Below are 23,823 nucleotides of genomic sequence, written 5' to 3'. Positions count from 1 at the left end.
TTCGCAATTCCTTTCGCCCCTAACATTTCCCGCAAAACCAGTTTCATTCGTCATAGCTGTAAAGCTATCTGTGTTTGATGCTATTCCAGAATTTTCTATCGTTAATCTCGTATTCTGTGAATTTTCTGATTGAGAAAAATTTTGAAATGGTTCCGGACTACTTTCCCGACTTATTAAATTGATTTCCACTTCATTATTCAACATACTGTTCTCCTGTGTTGGCGAGTTCGCCATGTCAACAATTTCGTCATTCTCACTATTCATCATTTTTGCCTTTTTCATTGATCGCGTAATCATTTACAAAATATACAAAACTCGTCACTATATGAAAATTACACACAATGACTCTTTATCTCCAACAATACCCTTCACACGAAATGCTTCCCTCAAACACGATTAACGAACAATTGAAATAATTGCATTAAATTGTCAAACGCGTATACAAGGCAATAAAAATTAAATTTTGAAAAATACCATTAGAAGAATGCTAATTACCAAATCTACACATGCAATATAGACTACAATTACTAACTACAAATTACTACAACAATCCTACTGTCTACTATTTCTACAATCAGAAGAATTCCAAGGGACGATCCGAAGCAGTGGACGCCACGTGCATGGGGGCTTAATAAAAATATTAATGCAAATAATTTTAATTTTTTTTTTTTTTTGCTTTAGTAGCTGTCTGTCCGATTACGAAGTCTCGTAACGGTTGGCCCTGACTGTTATTGTTACGCAATCTGACTGCTTAGAACAATAACAAAGAATGAAATGGAAATTTTCATTAACACAGTTAATTAATTAAGCCCCCAGCAACTATAAAACCAACGCAACAACAAGCACAAGAGTAACTGTTCTGTGTGTGGGAGTGTGACTCAACGTACGCATCTGGCACGGTTCATCTTCAACAACACAACAATTTTTAAATAACATTATACTGAATTAATTAAAGAAAATACAAATACCATAATTACTCAAGAGAACCACAATTACACTCTAATCCAAGAACCCAAGCCAGATGCTTTGTTGACTGAACCTGTAATGACACATTATTTAAAACATGGAAATAATGAAAAATAAATCAAGTTTCGTTACCTTCATATATTGACCAAAATCACGCTCATAATTACAGTATATCTCCACACCGCCTCGCTATTACCACATCTGAACAAGAACCTTTCAGTATCACATCTCAGCAAGCACTCCCTACTAGCACATCTGAACACCAACTGACTACTACGAGCTCTCCCCAAGCAGTGACCTCTAGCACATCTCAATAATGACAGCCTGTGGAGGCGGCGGAACAATGCTCTCTAGCGATCTCTGGCGCTGTGGCTCAGTGTAGCCACCTTTCAATAGACATTTCTACAAAAAATTATTCACACAAAAATACAATTATATACAGTAAGCTTTGTTCCCTCCAAATGGGTCAAAGCATTTAAACGAGAGATATGCTACACAGCAAACAATCAAATCATGACATCGAAGTTTTAACAGAGAAAGGAGTATACAGTTTTGTGTTACCTATTCAAACAAACACATTTACAGAAGCACAGCAATGTAACATTAAATGAAACAAAAGCAAAATAAATCAGCACAGCATTAGAGCTATGGTGTTACAAGTGGTGTATAGAACGACGTCACTGGGGACAGGAATGACGTTAGACAGTGTCTTCGGACGAATCAAGGTTCTGTTTGATTCGAATGATGGCCGCATTTTGGTTCTCCGCGTAGAGACGCACCGGTATCACAGTGACTGCAGTCGTACAGGATGTACAGAGCCAGCTCAAGGGCTTATGGTGTGGGATTCTATAGAGGATACCAAAAATCACAGGTAATGCGTGACAAGGGTACTGTGACCTTAGACGTACCATTTCTGCACAACACTACTGACGCAATTTTTCAGCAAGACAATGTTGCTGCATGAACACGTGCGTACCAGGATGTCAGCCTTTTGGTCTGGATCGCCAGATAAGCAGACTTGTCACCAACAGAAAACGTGTGGGGTATGGTGAAACGACGGGGGCAGCGCTGTGACCCAATAATGGCAACCACCACAGACGAACTCTGGAATCAGGCGAATGCAGCATAGACGGCTATACAAGTGGACGCCATTCGCTCTGTATACAGTCCACGCCATAGCGAAGGGACAACTTATGAGGGTCCATGGCGGACCCTGTGACAACTAGGCAGCAGGAGACATGATGACCTGACACCTGAGGTGACTGAAACGCTAATCATTTCTGCAGAGCATGTTAATGTACATGTCCTGTGAACGTCCCAAAAACCACTCATCTGGCGTCAGGAAAAGATACCCCACAAACGTCTCCTCATCTACAGTTCGCGTTTATACAGTTTCGTTGGTTTTCAAACGTGAACTTATTGCCAGTACTTTATTAATAAAGGTCCATGTCAGGAATAATACACTCCTGGAAATTGAAATAAGAACACCGTGAATTCATTGTCCCAGGAAGGGGAAACTTTATTGACACATTCCTGGGGTCAGATACATCACATGATCACACTGACAGAACCACAGGCACATAGACACAGGCAACAGAGCATGCACAATGTCGGCACTAGTACAGTGTATATCCACCTTTCGCAGCAATGCAGGCTGCTATTCTCCCATGGAGACGATCGTAGAGATGCTGGATGTAGTCCTGTGGAACGGCTTGCCATACCATTTCCACCTGGCGCCTCAGTTGGACCAGCGTTCGTGCTGGACGTGCAGACCGCGTGAGACGACGCTTCATCCAGTCCCAAACATGCTCAATGGGGGACAGATCCGGAGATCTTGCTGGCCAGGGTAGTTGACTTACACCTTCTGGAGCACGTTGGGTGGCACGGGATACATGCGGACGTGCATTGTCCTGTTGGAACAGCACGTTCCCTTGCCGGTCTAGGAATGGTAGAACGATGGGTTCGATGACGGTTTGGATGTACCGTGCACTATTCAGTGTCCCCTCGACGATCACCAGTGGTGTACGGCCAGTGTAGGAGATCGCTCCCCACACCATGATGCCGGGTGTTGGCCCTGTGTGCCTCGGTCGTATGCAGTCCTGATTGTGGCGCTCACCTGCACGGCGCCAAACACGCATACGACCATCATTGGCACCAAGGCAGAAGCGACTCTCATCGCTGAAGACGACACGTCTCCATTCGTCCTTCCATTCACGCCACTCGCGACACCACTGGAGGCAGGCTGCACGATGTTGGGGCGTGAGCGGAAGACGGCCTAATGGTGTGCGGGACCGTAGCCCAGCTTCATGGAGACGGTTGCGAATGGTCCTCGCCGATACCCCAGGAGCAACAGTGTCCCTAATTTGCTGGGAAGTGGCGGTGCGGTCCCCTACGGCACTGCGTAGGATCCTAAGGTCTTGGCGTGCATCCGTGCGTCGCTGCGGTCCGGTCCCAGGTCGACGGGCACGTGCACCTTCCGCCGACCACTGGCGACAACATCGATGTACTGTGGAGACCTCACGCCCCACGTGTTGAACAATTCGGCGGTACGTCCACCCGGCCTCCCGCATGCCCACTATACGCCCTCGCTCAAAGTCCGTCAACTGCACATACGGTTCACGTCCACGCTGTCGCGGCATGCTACCAGTGTTAAAGACTGCGATGGAGCTCCGTATGCCACGGCAAACTGGCTGACACTGACGGCGGCGGTGCACAAATGCTGCGCAGCTAGCGCCATTCGACGGCCAACACCGCGGTTCCTGGTGTGTCCGCTGTGCCGTGCGTGTGATCATTGCTTGTACAGTCCTCTCGCAGTGTCCGGAGCAAGTATGGTGGGTCTGACACGCCGGTGTCAATGTGTTCTTTTTTCCATTTCCAGGAGTGTAAATACTTTCTAAGATGGTAAGAACTACGTCCCTTACATGAAGTCATTAAAGATCACCTAACTCACGTTGAGCGAACAGTAGGGCTGAACAAAAATGACTGACAAGGCACAATGCATCTTGTAGAGGGTATAGTATGGACGTATTGGAATAATGTCGGGTGATGGTTTTAAAGTAATTCCCACGACATGAAAACTTTGTGGAAACGTGTCGATTTACTGGAGGCTAGTTTATCCCAGGGAAGTATTCAGAGTTGACCGCGGCCGGGCTGGGGAACGGCGAAGGGAAGCGACGATAGGCAGCTTAGGGCGGCTCAAGCTCTGAGAAAGCGGTAACGGGGCGCGGCCTCCAGCTGCCTTAAGATGAGTGACAGTGAGTGGGTGGTTGAACCCATGCTGGTGTACCAGGAAGCAGACGGAGAACTTGTCCGCCTGTTGATAAATGTCCGTCGTCCCGTTTTCAGTGAAACATGCGAGAAAGCCACGCAAAACTATGGTGGAGCGGTCAACAGAAGCCAAAATGTGCGTGTTCGTGACTATAGAAACTTCACGCTGAATTCACGGTCCACAGAGTGTGAAGTAAATCAGGTGAAGATCGACAGAATGCAATACGCCGGCCTCCGATGGGAACGTAGGACCAAGGAATTTGAAGTACTCTCCTGTTTGTCAGAATTCCGGAAAAATTGGTGTTTTGTGCAGACGCTAACCTTGATGGGTGGCCTGGGAGAAGCTAAATAGCAGAAGTTAAGAGGAAGGGAAATTTTGTGGGAATTTGTTCACTTCCCAGAGCAGGCATTGGTCGGCGCTGGAAAGCGACGCATAATTAACGCGACTTGCGCTGCAATTGGCGTTAAGTGATTTTGCTGGAGGGGAAACCGAGGCGAAGAGCAGACTGGGAGATGTCTCCGTAGAGTTCTTCCATTCCCAGCTTGCCTAACGTGCGGACGTGGCGTTCTTTACTCAGCTTGCCTGAGAGAAAGTGAGCATCTCTGCAGTTTAGGACTTAGCAAACGGATCGATTGAGCTTGGAGATGTACTCAGCAAGATAGCTAGGAGTGAATAGACGAGCGCAGCTTTGCAGCACCACGAGGTTGGCCGACGTCCGCATAACGACGTCGCGCCGCCACGCTGAATTCGGTGATATTGCGCCCGCTCCGGCCACTGATTAATTTGTTGGATCATGTCGGCAGAGTTTCCACGAGGGTTTCAGGGGCCGTGTATTGTAGAATTCTTTCCGCAGTTCGCATTACGCCTGGGTCAGTCGATAGGAATTACTTTTGATTTATCGCACTTTACTCCACGCAAACGCAATTTATTACCACTGCCTGTTAGGAGAGTCATGTAATGTGATGACTGAAGGTCGTGAGTTAAAATAAATCTGTGCTAATCGACTGCATCTGTTTTCAATCAAGTAGTTGAAATCCCAAGTCACTTTCTTAATTAATTTTATGTTCAACATTTGCATCCGCTGTTCAATAGCTGAATATAACGTCAATGTGCACCCCTTTTAATTAAAAGGGATCAATTCGGAATCAATTAATGTCAACACTGCCACCGCAGTTCATTCAGGAGTCACAGGGCCATATTACTTTCTTTGCGTTATCCGGCATTGCGGCAGTTTTGCACTCTCAGTTGATCTGTTAGTCAATTACCTGGGGTGAACACACACCAAAACCAGATAAGTGACGGGTGGGGTGTTACAACTTTATGAATAAAACCGTCTATTTCTCTAAATAAAATCATTTATTACATTTCGACATTTGCCATCATCTGATATCGAAAAGGTTTAAACTTGCAAAACAAGGTTGAGTGTCAATATTAAAATCTTGAGGTATAGATATTAATATTGGCACTTGTGGTATAGTCCAAAGATCGCAGTGGAACACCAGAGTCTGCAACGCTCATCAGAGTTTCCTCGTTGCAGTCTGTAACGACGAATGGGAGAGGCTGAAGAAGACACACCTTCCCAGTTCTTTCGTAAGTTCAAAGCTTTTTGGTGAAACATCGCAATAATTAAAAATTCTGTTTAGCGATCTGACGGTTTTGTTCATAAAAAATTCTGATTACTATCTCTAAATGCTTATGTCAAATGAAAAGCTCCAAATGTTCGTACCGCTAAACGTGTAATCGGAAAATTCGTCTTTGTGGGCCTGACAGAATTTAAAGGTTGTACCAGTCTTATTATTGGAATCCTGCATTCAAAACCTTTCTCAATCCAACATCGAAGCCGCAACCTGCTTTGTCAGTAGGAGCACTCGAAAACAATTATACTGATTTGCTTTAGAGAACAGAGAGCATTTTTGTACTAATTTTCCATTCCGCCTTGGGTTGTTTGCTTTACTTGTAGTCGATTTCGAAGTCTCTTATTGTTTCTTTCTCAAGCAGTTTGGTACAATAATCGAAATGCATCCACATATATTTTTTGTTGCTGTACCGCAGCGTCCTCTAAGCAAACAAGACAGAAAAGTGCTGATATTGGTACTAAGCACCCTTCTCCATGCACTGTAAAGCTTGAGGAGAATATATGTAGATATACAGTGCCGGAAAAAATCTAAACACCAAAAAATAATTAATGCAGAGTTATGAAATTTCGGGAATGCATTTGTGTGCGTAACATATTTCAGCGATTGACATCGCAAAGTTACTGGCTCATACAGGGTGAAAAGTATTTAAACCGACAAACTCTGTGAGGTTTCAGGGGACATCAAAACAAATATTGTTCCCTAATGTCATTTTTTTCCTATGAGGAGTATTTAAACCGGTGGAGGCCGTATTACGCTCTTCAATTGTTAGAGGCCGTATTACGATCTTTAGTAGTTAGAGGGTGTATTACGCTCTTCAGTTGTAGGCAACTGCTGGCGACCAGTGTAGTAGTGCATTTTCTCTGTTTACTAATGGAGCGATACACCTGGAGTGAGTACACTGATATGGTTGGTGCGTACTACGTAGCGTCGCACGGTAAGAACGCTGCTATTTGAGGAAGCTGTCTTGCAGCATGTGCAGCGGGATCCTTCCATCAGCACTCGTGCAATTGCACTTAACATGGGGACGAATCAGACGAATGTAAGAACAGTCCTTCGAGAGCAATTGTTGCGTCCATTTCACTTACAGCGTGTCTACAACCTAGAACCAGTTGATTGTCCACCCAGAGCGCAGATTTCGCAGTTGTACCTGGAACAGTGTGAAATGCATCCTACATTTCCATCCTCTGTGTTCTTCATCGATGAAGCAACGTTCGGGCGTGATGGAGTCATCAACATGCACAATTCGCATGTTTGGAGTGAGGATAACCCACATGCCACAGTTACTAGCGCTCATCAAGTGCTGTTCTTCTTTAATGTGTGGGTCGGTGTTGTTGTGGACTGTTTAATTGGGCCGTATCTGCTACCTAGGTCATTAAATGGCAGGCACTATTACAATTTTCTCGCCAGAGCATTGCCAGAATTGCTGAAAGACGTCCCGCTCCCTACAAGACAATGCATGTGGTTCCAACATGACGGGGCGCCGGCACATTTCAATCGTCATGTGCGTCGATTTCTGAACCGACGGTTCCCAGAAATGTGGATTGGCAGAAGTGGTCCTGTACCATGGCCTGCTCGATCCCCAAATATGTCCCCTGTGGATTTTTTTGTGTGGGGAGAGATACGCAACCTTGTTTACGCAACTCCTGTTGCATCAGAAGAGGATCTGGTTGCCTGGATAGTGCAGCAGCAGCAGAAGGAACACTTCAGGACACTCCTAGGGTTTTTGCTCGTGTCAGACAGAACATGATCCGACGGTATAACCTTTGTTTACGTGTCAATGGAGGCATTTTTGAAAATCTACTGTAATTGAAATTGGGTTGTGTTAATGTGTTGGTCATAAAAAAATGGAAAAGTGTTTATTGGTTTAATTAATTTGCCGCCAGAGAAATCTTCCTCTACCGGTTGAAATACACCTCATAGGAAAAAATGACATTAGAGAAAAATGTTTTTTTTGATGTCCTCTACAACCTCCAAGAGTTTGTCGGTTTAAATATTTTTCACCCTGTATAGAGGCGTTCGATAACAGCAAAACAGACGCAGAAAATGGCTGGGGAGGCAAGGGGGGAGAAAAGAGTTTAAGAAGAAATTCAGATTAAATAGGAGACCTTACTCAACAGAGACAGACTGGTATACAGGGAATTCAAAGGTTTTCGTGTAAATAAAACAACAGAAAAACATCTGGAGTACAGTGATCAGATGAGAAGAAAAGAGCCCATTCCGAGAAGGTGAAAGAGTTTTGAAGAAGGCTAAAGGAAAAGAGAAACAAGTAGGTAACTTGAGTGGTTTTCAATAGGCCTAAAACAAAATTAAAAGAAGTATTGCTAGTAGAAAATGAGGTTTTACAAGCTGGCCTGACCACAGCAACACGTTTTTGACCACAGCAACACGTTTTTATTATAATGTACTTCCTATCAAAGTTAGTCTCCGATAAAGCGTTATTAAGTAGTTTATGGCGCTCACATGAATTTATTCGATGATGATAAAATAGCCCGTGTACCCGATACCAAAACATAGCTGGAGTCTGCTTTACCCAGAGCCGCGGATGCAACCAATTGTACTGATGATTTTCACGGGTTTGCAGCTGGGTTCCATCGTCCTGACGACAACACGATATTTCGGCGGACCATCTGGCCTCCATCTTCAGGTGAGATTGAGTGCACAATCACGCCGGAACTGAAGAGACCTCAGGTTCGGCGGCTCCTTTATACCGCGGGTACTGGCCGTTGCGCGAGCAACGGAAGAGCTGCCATCTGTGAGGCGTAGAATTGCAGCAGCGCCAGCGGTGAAAACTGTCAAAAGCGAGGAAACGCAAAATTAAAATGCACCCGGTCGGAAACCAGACCGTTGTTGTTTTATCTGTGATAAAATAGGATTCCACGTCTTACTTAAAGGAAAACCTTTATCTCTATTAATAATATCATCAGTCAGACGTATTTCAATTGATTCTTTCAATACGCAATCCCGGTAACGGGAAGCCGGGGCAATAATTTGCGTCTCATTATACGACATATCGTGCCCTTCATTAAGACAGTGTTCAGCAACGGCTGATTTTTCCGGCTGGAGCAGACGTGCATGCCGTTGATGTTCCACACATCGATCTTGAACTGTACGAACAGTCTGTCCAATGTAGGCCTTTCCGCAGTGACAGGGAATCTTGTATCGTGTTGGCGTCAGGACGAAGAACCCGGCTGCAAACCCGTGAGAATCATCAGTATTTGATACGCCGGGAAAATCTACTTTATCAAACCAATTGTACTGCTGTCGGTAAAGTTAGCAAATCAGTAGATCGTAGTAATTCCACGTCTGAGTCCCTCGTGAGGCTGGCTCGAGACTTCCCAGCGCGCAAGTTCAAAAGTGAATTCGATACGACGGAATCGTTTCGTCTGCGTCACACGCCGATAACATCTCAGTGAAGGCGTGGGATGGAGTTGCAATTCCAGTGAACGGAAAGAAATGAAGCAAAACAAGTGACAGCTAACGGGTATCTTATCAGCTGCGGTTCTGTTTTCGGTGCGGACTGGGAGGTTCAGCTAGGATAAGTCTTGCTGACGAAGTATTTTGGTGGCCCCGGAGTACGCCGACCAAGGGTCCCGGCCGTAACGACCTCACGTCACTAGTGACGTCAGCTGATAAAAATTTAAAATACCACGAGCCGCGACGATTAGGCACATATTAACGCGGCGCAGTGGCCGTTCGCCCGCTGGGCAGTGAGCAGTGGTGCAATCTGTGGACGTCACCACACTGCAGAAACGTTCACCTGTTACTGTTTAACCTGAGTCGTGACACGTGGGTCGAAATGCCCCATAGTGTTATAAGAAAAAAACGGTTTAAACTTACCTTGAAACAGCTGAAGCCGCAGCCGTTGCAGCAGCCACTCAGCAACTAACTGAAACGTACACTATGTTGTTGTTGTTGTGGTCTTCAGTCCTGAGGCTGGTTTGATGCAGCTCTCCATGCTACTCTATCCTGTGCAAGCTTCTTCATCTCCCAGTACCTACTGCAACCTACATCCTTCTGAATCTGCTTACTGTATTGATCTCTTGGTCTCCCTCTACGATTTTTACCCTCCACGCTGCCCTCCAATGCTAAATTTGTGATCCCTTGATGCCTCAAAACATGTCCTGCCAACCGATCCCTTCTTCTAGTCAAGTTGTGCCACAAACTTCTCTTCTCCCCAATCCTATTCAATACCTCCTCATTAGTTACGTGATCTACCCACCTTATCTTCAGAATTCTTCTGTAGCACCACATTTCGAAAGCTTCTATTCTCTTCTTGTCCAAACTGGTTATCGTCCATGTTTCACTTCCATACATGGCTACACTCCATACAAATACTTTCAGAAACGACTTCCTGACACTTAAATCTAGATGTTAACAAATTTCTCTTCTTCAGAAACGATTTCCTTGCCATTGCCAGTCTACATTTTATATCCTCTCTACTTCGACCATCATCAGTTATTTTACTCCCTAAATAGCAAAACTCCTTTACTACTTTAAGTGTCTCATTTCCTAATCTAATCCCCTCAGCATCACCCGATTTAATTTGACTACATTCCATTATCCTCGGTTTGCTTTTGTTGATGTTCATCTTATATCCTCCTTTCAAGACACTGTCCATTCCGTTCAACTGCTCTTTCAAGTCCTTTGCTGTCTCTGACAGAATTACAATGTCATCGGCGAACCTCAATGTTTTTACTTCTTCTCCATGAATTTTAATACCTACTCCGAATTTTTCTTTTGTTTCCTTTACTGCTTGCTCAATATACAGATTGAATAACATCGGGGAGAGGCTACAACCCTGTCTCACTCCTTTCCCAACCACTGCTTCCCTTTCATGTCCCTCGACTCTTATAACTGCCATAACGTACACTACTGGCCATTAAAATTGCTACACCAAGAAGAAATGCAGATGATAAACGGGTATTCATTGGACAAACATATTATACTAGAACTGACATGTGCAATTTGGGTGCATCGGTCCTGAGAAATCAGTACGCAGAACAACCTCATCTGGCCGTAATAACAGCCTTGATACGCCTAGTCATTGAGTCAAACGGATGGCGTGTACAGGTACAGCTGCCCATGCACGATACCACAGTTCATCAAGTGTAGTGACTGGCGTATTGTGACGAGCCAGTTGCTCGGCCACCATTCACCAGACGTTTTCAGTTGGTGAGAGATCTGGAGTATGTGCTGGCCAGGCCAGCTGTCGAACATTTTCTGTATCCAGAAAGGCCCGTACAGGACTAACATGCGGTCGTGGATTGTCCTGCTGAAATGTAGGGTTTCGCAGGGATCGAATGAAGGGTAGAGCAACGGGTCGTAACACATCTGAAATGTAACGTCCACTGTTCAAAGTGCCGTCAATGCGAACAAGAGGTGACCGAGACTTGTGAAATGTCCCCTTGGAAAAATTTGTGAATTACTGTGCTGATAAACCTCTTACATTATTTGATTTTCAAACAGCTGAGCAGAACTGAACGTACTCTGAAATTTCTCTCTTTACTTACGCTGATCAACACTAAACTGACACACAATATTTTTAGCGCAACGCAGTCTGAGTTTCAATAATCTCTACAAAAGAATGGCCCTGACTAACAATAACCCATACCTTTCATGAATCACTTGCCTCACAAAAATCTTCGTTACTCAAACTACTGCAATACAGCGAGCGCCAATACTGCCAGCCAAATAAAAGACTCTATTTACTGAAGGCACTAACTACTGATAGGCATAGTTAGCAAATGAAAGATTTTGACAGAGAACAAACAATGTATTTACCTTAATAGTGTTCAAAAGTCATAAAATATACATCAGTACATGACCCCCAGTCTTACAAATTTACACTCTCTGATGGACACACATCCATATCATCCGCTCTCAAAACTCCGCCATCTCTCTCCCCACATCCACCACTGCTGGCGGCTCACCTCCAACTGCGCAACGCTACGCGCTGTTCACATCCAACTGCCCAACACGACAATAGCGCATGCTCCAATAATGCCAACCAGCCACAGACTGTACACAGCACAGTCAGAGATTTTTATATAGAGCGCTACGTGGCGTTACCAGCATAAAAACCTAAACAGCCTTCTTACAAGTGTAACCAATGGCACCCCATTCCATCAGCCGGGAAATACGGCAGTATGTGCGTTCACCGCGATGTCGCCAAACACGGATGCGACCATCACGATGCTGTAAACAGAACCTACATTCATCCGAAAAAATGACGTTTGGCCATTGGTGCACCCAGGTTTGTCGTTGAGTACACCATTGCAGGCGCTCCTGTCTGTGATGCAGCGTCGAGGGTAACCGCAGCCATAGTCTCCGAGCTCAGAGTCTATACTGCTGCAAACGTCGTCGAGCTGTTCGTGCAGATGGTTGTTGTCTTGCAAACGTCCCCATCTGTTGACTCAGGGATCGAGACGTGGCTGCACGATCCGTTACAGACATGCGGATAAGATGCCTGTCATCTCGACTGCTAGTGATACGAGGCCGTTGGGATCCAGCACGGTGTTCCGTATTACCCTTCTGAACCCACCGATTCCATATTCTGTAACAGTCATTGGACGTCGACCAACGTGAGCAGGAATGTCGCGATACGATAAACCGCAATCGCGATAGGCTACAATCCGACCTTTATCAAAGTCGGAAACGTGATGGTACGCATTTCTCCTACTTACACGAGGCTTCACAACAACGTTTCACCAGGCAACGGCGGTCAACTGCTGTTTGTTTATGAGAAATCGGTTGGAAACTTTCCTCACGTCAGCACGTTATAGGTGTCGCCACCGGCGCCAACCTTGTGTGAATGCTCTGAAAAGCTAATCATTTGCATATCACAGCATCTTCTTCCTGTCGGTTAAATTTCGCGTCTGTAGCACGTCATCTTGGTGGTGTAGCAATTTTAATGGCCAGTAGTGTATTTACATTGGCACCCTGGGCCGTCATGGCCTCCAGTGTTGACAACAAACCCCTTTAACTTGCCATGTGAGCACAAAAGTCTACGTGTCATGAAAAGAGTTACATAATCAAACGGTGGGTTAGTTATGATCTTTAGGTGTAACAAAGCCATTCCGAGAATTTATTTCCGTTTTGAGGAGCAAATATTTACATCGATATTATTTGTAGACGTTTGCAGATTTGTTGTTCTGCCTCTCTTGCCCTGCAGACGTGTTCTTGTGGTTTTAATGCAACTGGAAAATCGTAAAATACAAACCTTGCAATTTTTGTGTGCTGATGTTAAGTAATTTTTGTCTGTCTACTTACAGGTATCGTGCCTACTTCACTGTGCGGAAATCCGTACATGTGGAAATCATCACCTACAGTGTTTGTTTATGTGAAAACCAAATATGCCCCAACCGTTTAACCACAGGGTTAGGCTGGAGTAACAGACGGTGCAACAGAGGTGAGCAGCACAGGATTTTGTTTGATCTCCGATTTACATCCGAAGTAATGCTTGTAAGCTGCTTGGTCGTGTTTTTGCGCTAGTCGGACATCGTGTACTTGCCACAAATGTAGCAGAAGCAGTATGGGGCAATTCACGCAACTGACCCTATTGATCACCATATACTGAATTACCGAACTGTATTATACGAAATCAGTCGATGCGTGTTACTGCGACTGCTGATTAATAAAACACAGAACCACACTAGCATGAACTGTTCTCCAATCATCCCCGAATGAGACTGATGGACGAACAGGAGGTATTCCATGGTAACTAATTTTATAAAACATGCTGAAACGCAGCTGCGTGTTGTAGCTCGCATACAAGTTAGAACTTGTCGCGGACTAGTGAGAACTTGTCCAGTTCTGCCTCTTCCTGTTTACTACTGCACACTTATCTTTCCATGCACACATAAAGCAGAGTAACCTTGACAATACACACACACACACACACACACACACACACACACATCAGATATGACTCATTGATGCAGCTACACATTAACCAATGTACAATCTTTTAATATCACGTGATATTCAGCTATAAATTTAAATCCAGACGTACTAGAACATTTCTGATTGCAAAATGGAGTCAGCGGATCTTATTACATAACATAACATTTGCGTTATTTTCACTCAGTTGTAAATTCATTATTGCGTAGTGTAATAACACCAAGTGGTCTCTCATAGCTCTTATCCTAACACCTCAGACTGAATTATCGGCAACGCTTTGTATTCTGTTTAGTACTATTTTTGTTGTAGATACTGAGTTTATTGTACAAAGGAATGAACATACTTAATTTCAAGTGACCGAAAATCGATTTTGTAGATAATAAAACAAAATAAATACGGCCAATGCTGATTCTCCTTCCCATTCTATGTTCGTGTGTGTTCCCTAGATGAAGGCAGCCGTGGTGTCAGGTACGTACGTATCTCCGCTGGGTGTTCGGCGCAGGCCTCGAGTGCCGGACAGGTATCGGACCCAAGGCCACGCTACTGGCAAATATCGTGCCGGCGGCGATGTGTCGGGGGCGATAGGCTGCCGTGCGGCGCCGTGACGGCCTTGACCTCGCCGCTGCACACGCGGGGCGTCGACCGCCGCCAACGCAGCATCGCCGCACCGCGCCGCGTCGCGACGCCGGCTCCGGCTGCGTGGGCGGTCAGGGACGCCGCTAGAAGCCGCGCTGCTTGCTGCCAGTCACGGCGTCTGGCGTCCCGGAACTTCGGTGGTCGCTCGCTCACCGTGCAGGGAGGCCACTTGCATTCCCGAACTGCACTGGCAACCGTTAAAACAGCAGCACCGCTAAGGGCAAAATTTTACTTACTGTGCATGTACAGAATACAGGGTGATCTTTTGTACCGTGTACGACGTCTAGGCACTAATCGCTGAGAGGATACAGAGCGAGAAAGGTCTAATGAACTTATTCACGGAAACGCATAGTTTCCATTTTTAGAGACCATTTATTCAATCATACTTTGTCACAGAGGCTACGGTATAATGCGCTCTGTACCATGCAGTCACAGCTACAGCTGTAAGTAGACTGTTTAGGTTTTATGTTGGTAACGCCACGTAGCGCTCTATATGAAAATCACTGACTGTGCTGTGTGCAGTCTGTGGCTGTATGGCATTGTTGAAACAGTCGCTATTGTAGTGTTGGGCACTTGGATGTGAACAGCGCGTAGCGTTTCACAGTTGGAGTCGATCCGCCAGCAGTGGTGGATGTGGGGTTAGAGATGGCGGAGTTTTGACAGCGGATGATCTGGACGTGTGTCCATCAGAGACAGTAAATCTGGAAGACTGGATGTCATGAACTGATATATATATATATATTATGTCTTTTGAACACTATTAAGGTAAATACATTGTTTTTTCTCTATCAAAATCTTTCATTTGCTAACTATGCCTGTCAGAAGTTAGTGCCTTCAGTAGTTTGAATCTTTTATTTAGCTGGCAGTAGGGGTGCTCGCTGTATTGCAGTAGTTCGAGTAACGTAGATTTTTGTGAGGTAAGTGATTTGTGAAACGTGTAGGTTATTGTTAGTCAGGGACATTCTTTTGTAGGGATTTTTGAAAGTCAGATAGCGTTGCGCTAAAAATATATTGTGTCAGAATAGGTAAGGAGCGAAATGTCTGAGTATGTTTAGTTCTGCTCAGCTGTTTGAAAATCAAATAATGTATGAGGTTTATCAACACAGTCACTCATAAATTTTTCTAACGGGACGTTTCATATGTCGACCCTTAGCCGAGGAGACCTCACTGGAATCTTCTGATTTTTTCTTGTAGTTTGTGTAATTAGTGTAGCTATTGTTTATTGCTAGTGCTTAAATACAGAGAGAATTTCCTTTGTAGTTGCAGTTTTTCATTGTTGTACAGTAAAACAGTTGTAGCACGCATGTAGATTTGCACCAAGTATTTCGCAGCTGCGCTTGCAATTAACTAGATATTATTTTAAGTGCTATGTTAATGTGTTTTCTTATTTTTGCTCTTCAAATTGTGCTTTTCTTGTTATCGTGTGAAATACGTGATAATTATGGCGTGTGGAAAACGTAACACTAGGCTCCAAAGTAAACTGAGAAATAATAGTGACGACGAGCGTAGCTTCTCCAGACAGTCATTCACAAATTTTTCTAACGGGACGTTTCTCAGTATGCGTTCTTTTCTCATACCTTACCCCCCAAGATTCCTCTCCTGCCAGCCTGCCAGAGCATTTGATAATGTGTACTCCTATTCACTTCTCTTGCTGACCCACTGTGTAGTGGATGTCATGCAGCGTTGTACACTGAACCGAGGTTTATTTTCAAAGAATATTCTTAAGAATTTATTTTATTTACTAGTGATTCATCAAGAACATTAACACATTTAATCACACTATGTAAGCATGGAAGTAGTTGCCAGGGAGTAACTGATGAACTCGTAACCAAATTCCTTTTAACAAATGGGAATTTTATTCAGTTTCCTAGTGCCTAAAAGCATTTTTTACAAGAAACAGATTTAAAATTACAATCAGAAAGCACCCTCTAAATATCAAAGTTGCAATTTATTCAGAGGCAAAAAAGAAACAGGTTTGGACTGTACGAGCTTTCGGGCAGAGAACCTTGCCACTCCTTTTTGACACGGCCGTAGTTACGACCGCTCACAACAGCCTCTGAAAGACTACACTGGTGCAAATCTGCAACACACCAGATAACTTTAAACCAAGATTTTAACAATTTACACAAGCACACAAACTATGCACCCCTGTAGAAGGGATGGAAAATGTACAAAACACCAACAATTAAAATATTAACCTTGCCACCGATGGTGCAACTTGATTTTAACTTCTAAAAAAAGTCTTACGGTGAAAGCTCGGTAGCTCAGTTGATAGAGCACTTGCCCGCGAAAGGCAAAAGTCCCGAGTTCGAGTCTCGGTCGGGCACACAGTTTTAATCTGCCAGGAAGTTTCATATAAGCGCACACTCCGCTGCAGAGTGAAAATTCTGAAAGCATGGCAACTTTATATACTAAAATCATCATTTAAATAAAAGCCCATGAAATGCAATCTTACATAAAATTCTACAAGGTTAGCCAAACAATAGTTAAGATGCTCTACAGTACACAAATACCGCCTCTCAAGATCATAGGTAATAATATCAAAGTTTCCAAAGATCAAAATATATTTCAGGTATTAGGCCGTTACACTCCAAGCAATAAATTCGCTAACACAAATCCGACAAACATGACAGAGGCAACTACTAACGTACGGTAGCTTGGTAGGGAGATTACCGAACAACCTGAACTGCAGGTTGCTCTAACCCGCCCCTACTCCACAAGGGAAAAACGGACCACCCAATTTATAAGCAACCACCTTCCAGCAAGTGGGCAAACGGAGAAGAATGGTGTGACGACTCCAAAGCAAAATGGCTGGTGACCTCACCAAGAAAACAAGTAGAATTTAAGAAGTAAATCTCCAATCACTTAACTTCCAATAAACTGCGATTTCTGGCGCAGATCTGGTGCAGCACCCCCAACGCTCTCCCGAACCGTCCGCTGCCAGCCGCTTCAACGGACGCAGGAAGGCGCGCCGATCTCCCGTCTCACGGCGTCGCAGCTCGCACCGGCCAGACTGATGTCGTGGGTTGACTCCTGTTGCTCTCGTGTCGGCCGCGAAGCCACTACCCCTCGCTATACGGCGCGGCCCACTGGACTCACGTGGCGACCTCACATGCGCCGACGCTCAAGACCGACAAGTCATCTCGTGTCTCAGTGCACGACCGACCAACCAATCGATCCAACCGCCAATGACCATTGCCTTAGCGGTTTCGAGCAGACTGTGGGTCTAACGCGCAGACTCAGATGCAGGAACTAAGCCCCAACCGGGCTACCACTCGCTGAGTTCTATTACTGGCGGAGTCGAAAGACTCTCATTTGCCGGCCTTAAAAGGTTGATCAGAACGACATACTAGCACTCCGAACGACAGACAGACGCTAACTGCCTAACAAAATGCGGACGACAGACAGACCAAGACTCCTGGCGAGCTCATAGCGCCCCTCAGCTGTTAATACGACTATCCCACTGTGTGACAAAGGGGTCATTACCAAGTAAGGACTATGGCGTGGGTGGGTGATTATGTTCCACTGAAACTGTTGCAAGAGAGCAACGGTTTGCCGGTCTGAGGTGTAAAACTAACTCCATCCGAACAGGACTTGGAAGGCCGAACGGCACCGTCGGGCCGCCGTGTCATCCTCAGTCCACAGGCGTCATTGGATGCGGATGTGAGGATGTGGAGGGGCGTGTGGTCAGCACACCGCTTCAGTTTAAGGGAACGCAGCCGCTACCTGTCAATCAATTTCTCCTCAGTTTTGCCTCACAAGGGCTGAGTGCTCCCTGCTTGCCAACAGCGCTCGGAAAGAGCTAGCCCAGCCCGACAGCGTTTAATCTGCCGGGAACAGGTGTTACCACTGCGGTAAGGACGTTGGCTGAGGTGCAAAACTTCATTATTTCATTTTCACATAGGTTAAATAATTTTACATGCCCTGTTGTAGTAGGGAAAAGACGAGAACCAGTGGAAAAATTTTCCTGTCAGTAAAAAATGCGAAAGCTGCATTCGTCTGTAAGTTTTGCACACCAATGCCTAAAAATTAAACTAATAAAAAATACCGCGTGATCAAAAAGTCAGTATAAATTTGAAAACTTAATAAACCACAGAATAATGTAGATAGAGAGGTAAAATTTGACACACATGCTTGGAATGACATGGGGTTTTATTACACCCCCCCAAAAAAAACATAGTTCACAAAATGTCCGACAGATGGCGCTGGACAGCAAAATGTCAGTGACTGCGCATGTCAATCGTGTATAAAAGGAGCTGTAATGAGAGAGAGAACCAGATGCGAAAGCAGTCGCAGCATGTTGACGTTACCTGAAAAGGGGCTTTTAGTGAAGCTGTATCATCATCATGGGGAATGTTCTAGTTCAACGTGACGATCCTATCTCCATAGGAAGGGGATTCGAACGGGTAAAAGTCCGTTGACAAATGCAGCTGTGGCGAGAATGATTTCGAATTTGGAAGCCACGGGTTGTTTAGACGATAGACCCCGTAGTGGCCGACCGAACAGAAGGCGTAATGCTGCTGAGACAGTTCAGGAAGAAATGGAGACTGTAGCGGGTTCGTCTATGCACGGGAAGTCAGCGCTCGTGCAGTCGCACGTCGCACCGGCATTCCATGCAGTATGGTTGGCACTTAGGAAAACCCTCCGATGCTATCCGTACAAAATCCATCGGCATCATAAACTGTTACCTGGCGATTTAGTGAAGCGGAGGGCATTTGTGGTGTGGGCGTTTCAAACGATGGCGGAAGATGACGATTGGTTGAGTAACGTGTTGTTGCCCGACGAAGCTCATTTCACGCTCCGAGGGTCTGTCAACGCCCACAACTGCAGAATCTGGGCTATCTAAAATCCTAGAACTGTTGTGGAAACTCCATTGCACGACGAGAAAGTCACAGTATGGGTTGGATTTACCACATCTACCGTTATCTGGCCTTTTTTTATCGAGGAAATGCGTGATTCTGGTTTTGTAACTGCTACCGTGGCGGGTGAGAGGTACGCCGATATGTTACAGAATCGCATCATCCCCAGCCTGGCTATTAAACACCTGCTGGAACGTACGATGTTTATGCAGAATGACGCTCAACCCCATATTGCTAGACGCGTGAAAGATCTCTTGCGCGCGTCGTTTGGTGATGATCGTGTGATCAGCCGCCACTTTCGTCATGCTTGGCCTCCGAGGTCCCCAGACCTCAGTCCGTGCGATTATTGGCTTTGGGGTTACCTGAAGCCGCAAGTGTATCCTGATCGACCGACATCTCTATGGATGCTGAAAGACAACATCCAACGCCAATGCCTCACCATAACGCCGGACATGCTTTACAGTGCTGTTCACAACATTATTCCTCGACTACAGCTATTGTTGAGGAATGATGGTGGACATATTGAGCATTTCCTGTAGCGAACATCATCTTCGCTTTGTCTTACTTTGTTAAGCTAATTATTGCTATTCTGATCAGATGAAACGCCATATGTCGGAAATTTTTTGAACTTTTGTATTTTTTTCGTTCTAATACAAACCCAAGTCATTCCAAGCATGTGTGTCAATTTGTATCTCCCTATTTACATTATTTCGTGATTTATTCAGTTTTCAAATTTATACTGACTTTTTCCTCACCCGGTATATAAGCCTTAAAGTACACGTTCACCCGTTTTAGGAAACACAGCTATAGAAATGAGGAGAGACAGCAAACAAACGGCCGGTACGTTTTTATGAAGGTGACGTTGCGTGACGTGACGAGACGACAAGAGGTGACAGCTGATCCATCAGGCCCAGTGCTCCCCCCCCCCCCCTTTCCGCTGCGGGTTGAGAGAGCCTGTGATTGGCCGTCGTGGGTCCCCGGCCGGCGTCGTCCCACGCTCTGGCTGTCCATCAAGACGCGTGACGTCACTGGGGCAGTAACTCGGCGACAGACACACGGCAGGCGCGCTGGCCGAGAACCCGGGCCCTGCACTGGCTATACTTCCCACAAGTCAGGGGAGCGATTACTTCTCTTACGAAAAAGCCTTGTACGAGGGGAGGCCGTGGAGTTTCAATTATCACCTCGAAAAAATTTAAGTTTTGCTATTAATTTTGTGATTGTTTGTAGTGCTAGTAAACGTGCCTCAGCAGAGGTACTGTAGCTGCGCTTCTTTCAAACACATTCCTTGGCTTTCCTGAAGGCATCGACAGATGTCTCTGTTGTCAGGGTATCGTCGTAACTGCGGCAGAGATACTAGCAGACGAATTAAGACAGAAACTATTTATCTACATTTATACTCCGCAAGCCACCCGACGGTGTGTGGCGGAGGGCACTTTACGTGCCACTGTCGTTACCTCCCTTTCCTGTTCCAGTCGCGTATGGTCCGCGGGAAGAACGACTGCCGGAAAGCCTCTGTGAGCGCTCGAATCTCTCTAATTTTGCATTCGTGATCTCTTCGGGAGGTATAAGTAGGAGGAAGCAGTATATTCGATACCTCATCCAGAAACGCACCCTCTCGAAACCTGGACAGCAAGCTACACCGCGATGCAGAGCGCCTCTCTTGCAGTCTGCCACTTGAGTTTGCTAAACATCTCCGTAACGCTATCCGCTTACCAAATAACCCTGTGACGAAACGCGCCGCTCTTTGGATCTTCTCTATCTCCTCTGTCAACACGACCTGGTACGGATCCCACACTGATGAACAATAGTCAAGTATAGGTCGAACGAGTATTTTGTAAGCCACCTCCTTTGTTGATGGACTACGTTTTCTAAGAACTCTCCCAATGAGTCTCAACCTGGCACCCGCCTTACCAACAATTAATTTTATATGATCATTCCACTTCAAATCGTTCCGCACGCATAATCCCAGACATTTTACAGAAGTAACTGCTACCAGTGTTTGTTCCGCTATCATATAATCATACAATAAAGGATCCTTCTTTCTGTGTATTCGCAATACATTACATTTGTCTATGTTAAGGGTCAGTTGCCACTCCCTGCACGAAGTCCCTATCCGCTGCAGACCTTCCTGCATTTCGATGGAATTTTCTAATGCTGCAACTTCTCTGTGCACTACAGCATCATCCGCGAAAAGCCGCATGGAACTTCCGACACTATCTACTAGGTCATTTATATATATTGTGAAAAGCCACACTCCCCTGTGGCACGCCAGAGGTTACTATAACGTCTCTCCATTGAGAACAACATGCTGTGTTCTGTTTGCTGAAAACTCTTCAATCCAGCCACACAGCTGGTCTGATATTCCGTAGGCTGTTACTTTATCAGGCGACTGTGCGGAACTGTATCGAACGCCTTCCGGAAGGAAAATAGCATCTACCTGGGAGCCTGTATCAAATATTTTCTGGGTCTCATGAACAAATAAAGTGAGTTGGGTCTCACACGATCGCTGTTTCCGGAATCCATGTTGCTTCCTACAGAGTAGATCCTGGGTTTCCAGAAACGACATGATACGCGAGCAATAAACATGTTCTAAAATTCTACAACAGATCGACGTCAGAGATATAGGTCTGTAGTTTTGCGTATCTGCTCGACGACCCTTCTTGAAGACTGGGACTACCTGTGCTCTTTTCCAATCATTTGGAACCTTCCGTTCCTCTAGAGACTTCCGATACACGGCTGTTAGAAGGGGGCAAGTTCTTTCGCGTACTCTGTGTAGAATCGAATTGGTATCCCGCCAGGTCCAGTGGACTTTTCTCTGCTGGGTGATCTCAGTTGCTTTTCTATTCCTTTATATGTTCGGCAGGTTCATTCATTGCAAGTTTGGAAAGTATTGCTGTCTTTTCTTTCTTTGAAAGTGATTACCTGCCCTGTTTATACATGCCACTTACATTGCGGAATATAGTACGAAAAGTACTTAACTACCTTCCCTAACGTTCTCTTTTACTGGTAATATCCCATTGTTCGGTCGCTACATTTGAGTGAGTCTCTGGACAGTGCTGCCCTCTCTGGAGGTATTTGTACATGACGGACAGTGGTGGTCAGTGGGCCACCTTTCCAAGGGCATCAATCGGCACAGTCGTCGCGGCGAGGGAGAGAATGGTGAATGGACTGTCTGTCGGGCAAAAAAAAAAAAAAAAAAAAAAAAAAAAAAAAAAAAAAAAAAAAGTTCAAATGGCTCTGAGCACTATGAGACTTAACATCTGCGGTCATCAGTCCCCTGGAACTTAAAACTACTTAAACCTAACTAAGGACATTACACACATCTATGCCTGTGACAGGATTCGAACCTGCAACCGTAGCAGCAGCGCGGTTCGAGACTGAAGCGCCTAGAACCGCTCGGCCACACCGGCCGGCCTCTGTCGGGCAGCTGTCCTTAGTTCGTGGCCGCGAGCGCCATACAAACGGCGAAGATATACAAGATTATACACACATCAAAAAAGGTTTTGCATCACTCCCGTTCTCAGAACTTCTGAAGATAGACGTTTACTGTGGATGTTGTATCACAGGCACCTTTGACTGTTCAGAGATGTCACTAAACCTGCCCAAAGATGCGAACAACCATGAATGAGCAGCGCCTATTAGACGGAAGGGTTCCGACAGCCAACAGTTCCAGTCATTCTAACAGGAAGGAGGTACACGGCTCGTCTTGTCTGTAGTTTAAACGTGCCTTGGTGGTCAATACCACGGTTCGATCACGTCCGCATTGTTACTTTGTGCCAGGAAGGGCTCTCAACAAGGGAAGTGTCCAGGCGTCTCGGAGTGAACCAAAGCGCTGTTGTTCGGACATGGAGGAGATATAGAGAGACAATGACATGCCTTGCTCAGGCCACCCAAGGGCTACTACTTCAGTGGATGACAGCTACCTACGGATTATGGCTCGGAGGAACCCTGACACCAACGCCACCATGTTGAATAATGCTTTCCGAGCAGCCACAGGACGTCGCGTTAAGACTGAAACTGTCCGAAATAGGCTGCATGCTGCACAATTTCATTCCCAACGTCCATGGAGAGGTTCATCTTTGCAACCACGACACCGTGCAGCGCGGTACAGATGGGCCCAACAATGGACCGCTCAGGCGGGCCGGAGTGGCCGAGTGGTTCTAGGTGCTACGGTTACAGGTTCGAATCCTGCCTCGGGCATGGATGTGTGTGATTTCCTTAGGTTAGTTAGGTTTAAGTAGTTTTAAGTTCTAGGCGACTGATGACCTTAGAAGTTAAGTCCCGTAGTGCTCAGAGCCATTTGAACCATTTGAACTGCTCAGGATTGGCATCACCGATGAGGGTCGCACATGCCTTCAACCAGACAATCGTCGGAGACGGGTTTGAAGACAACACGGTGAGGCCGAACACCTTAGAAACACTGTCCAGCGGGTGCAGCAAGGTGGAGGATCCCTGATGTTTTGTGGTGGCATTTTTTGGGGCCGTCGTTCGCCGCTGGTGGTCATGGAAGGCGCCGTAATGGACGTACGATACATGAATGCCATCATCCGATGGCGCA

The sequence above is a fragment of the Schistocerca nitens genome, chromosome 10, assembly GCF_023898315.1.
Source record: "Schistocerca nitens isolate TAMUIC-IGC-003100 chromosome 10, iqSchNite1.1, whole genome shotgun sequence".
In the NCBI taxonomy this organism is placed as follows: domain Eukaryota; kingdom Metazoa; phylum Arthropoda; class Insecta; order Orthoptera; family Acrididae; genus Schistocerca; species Schistocerca nitens.
The sequence above is the reverse complement of the archived record's forward strand: the minus strand, read 5'-3'. Positions refer to the sequence as shown.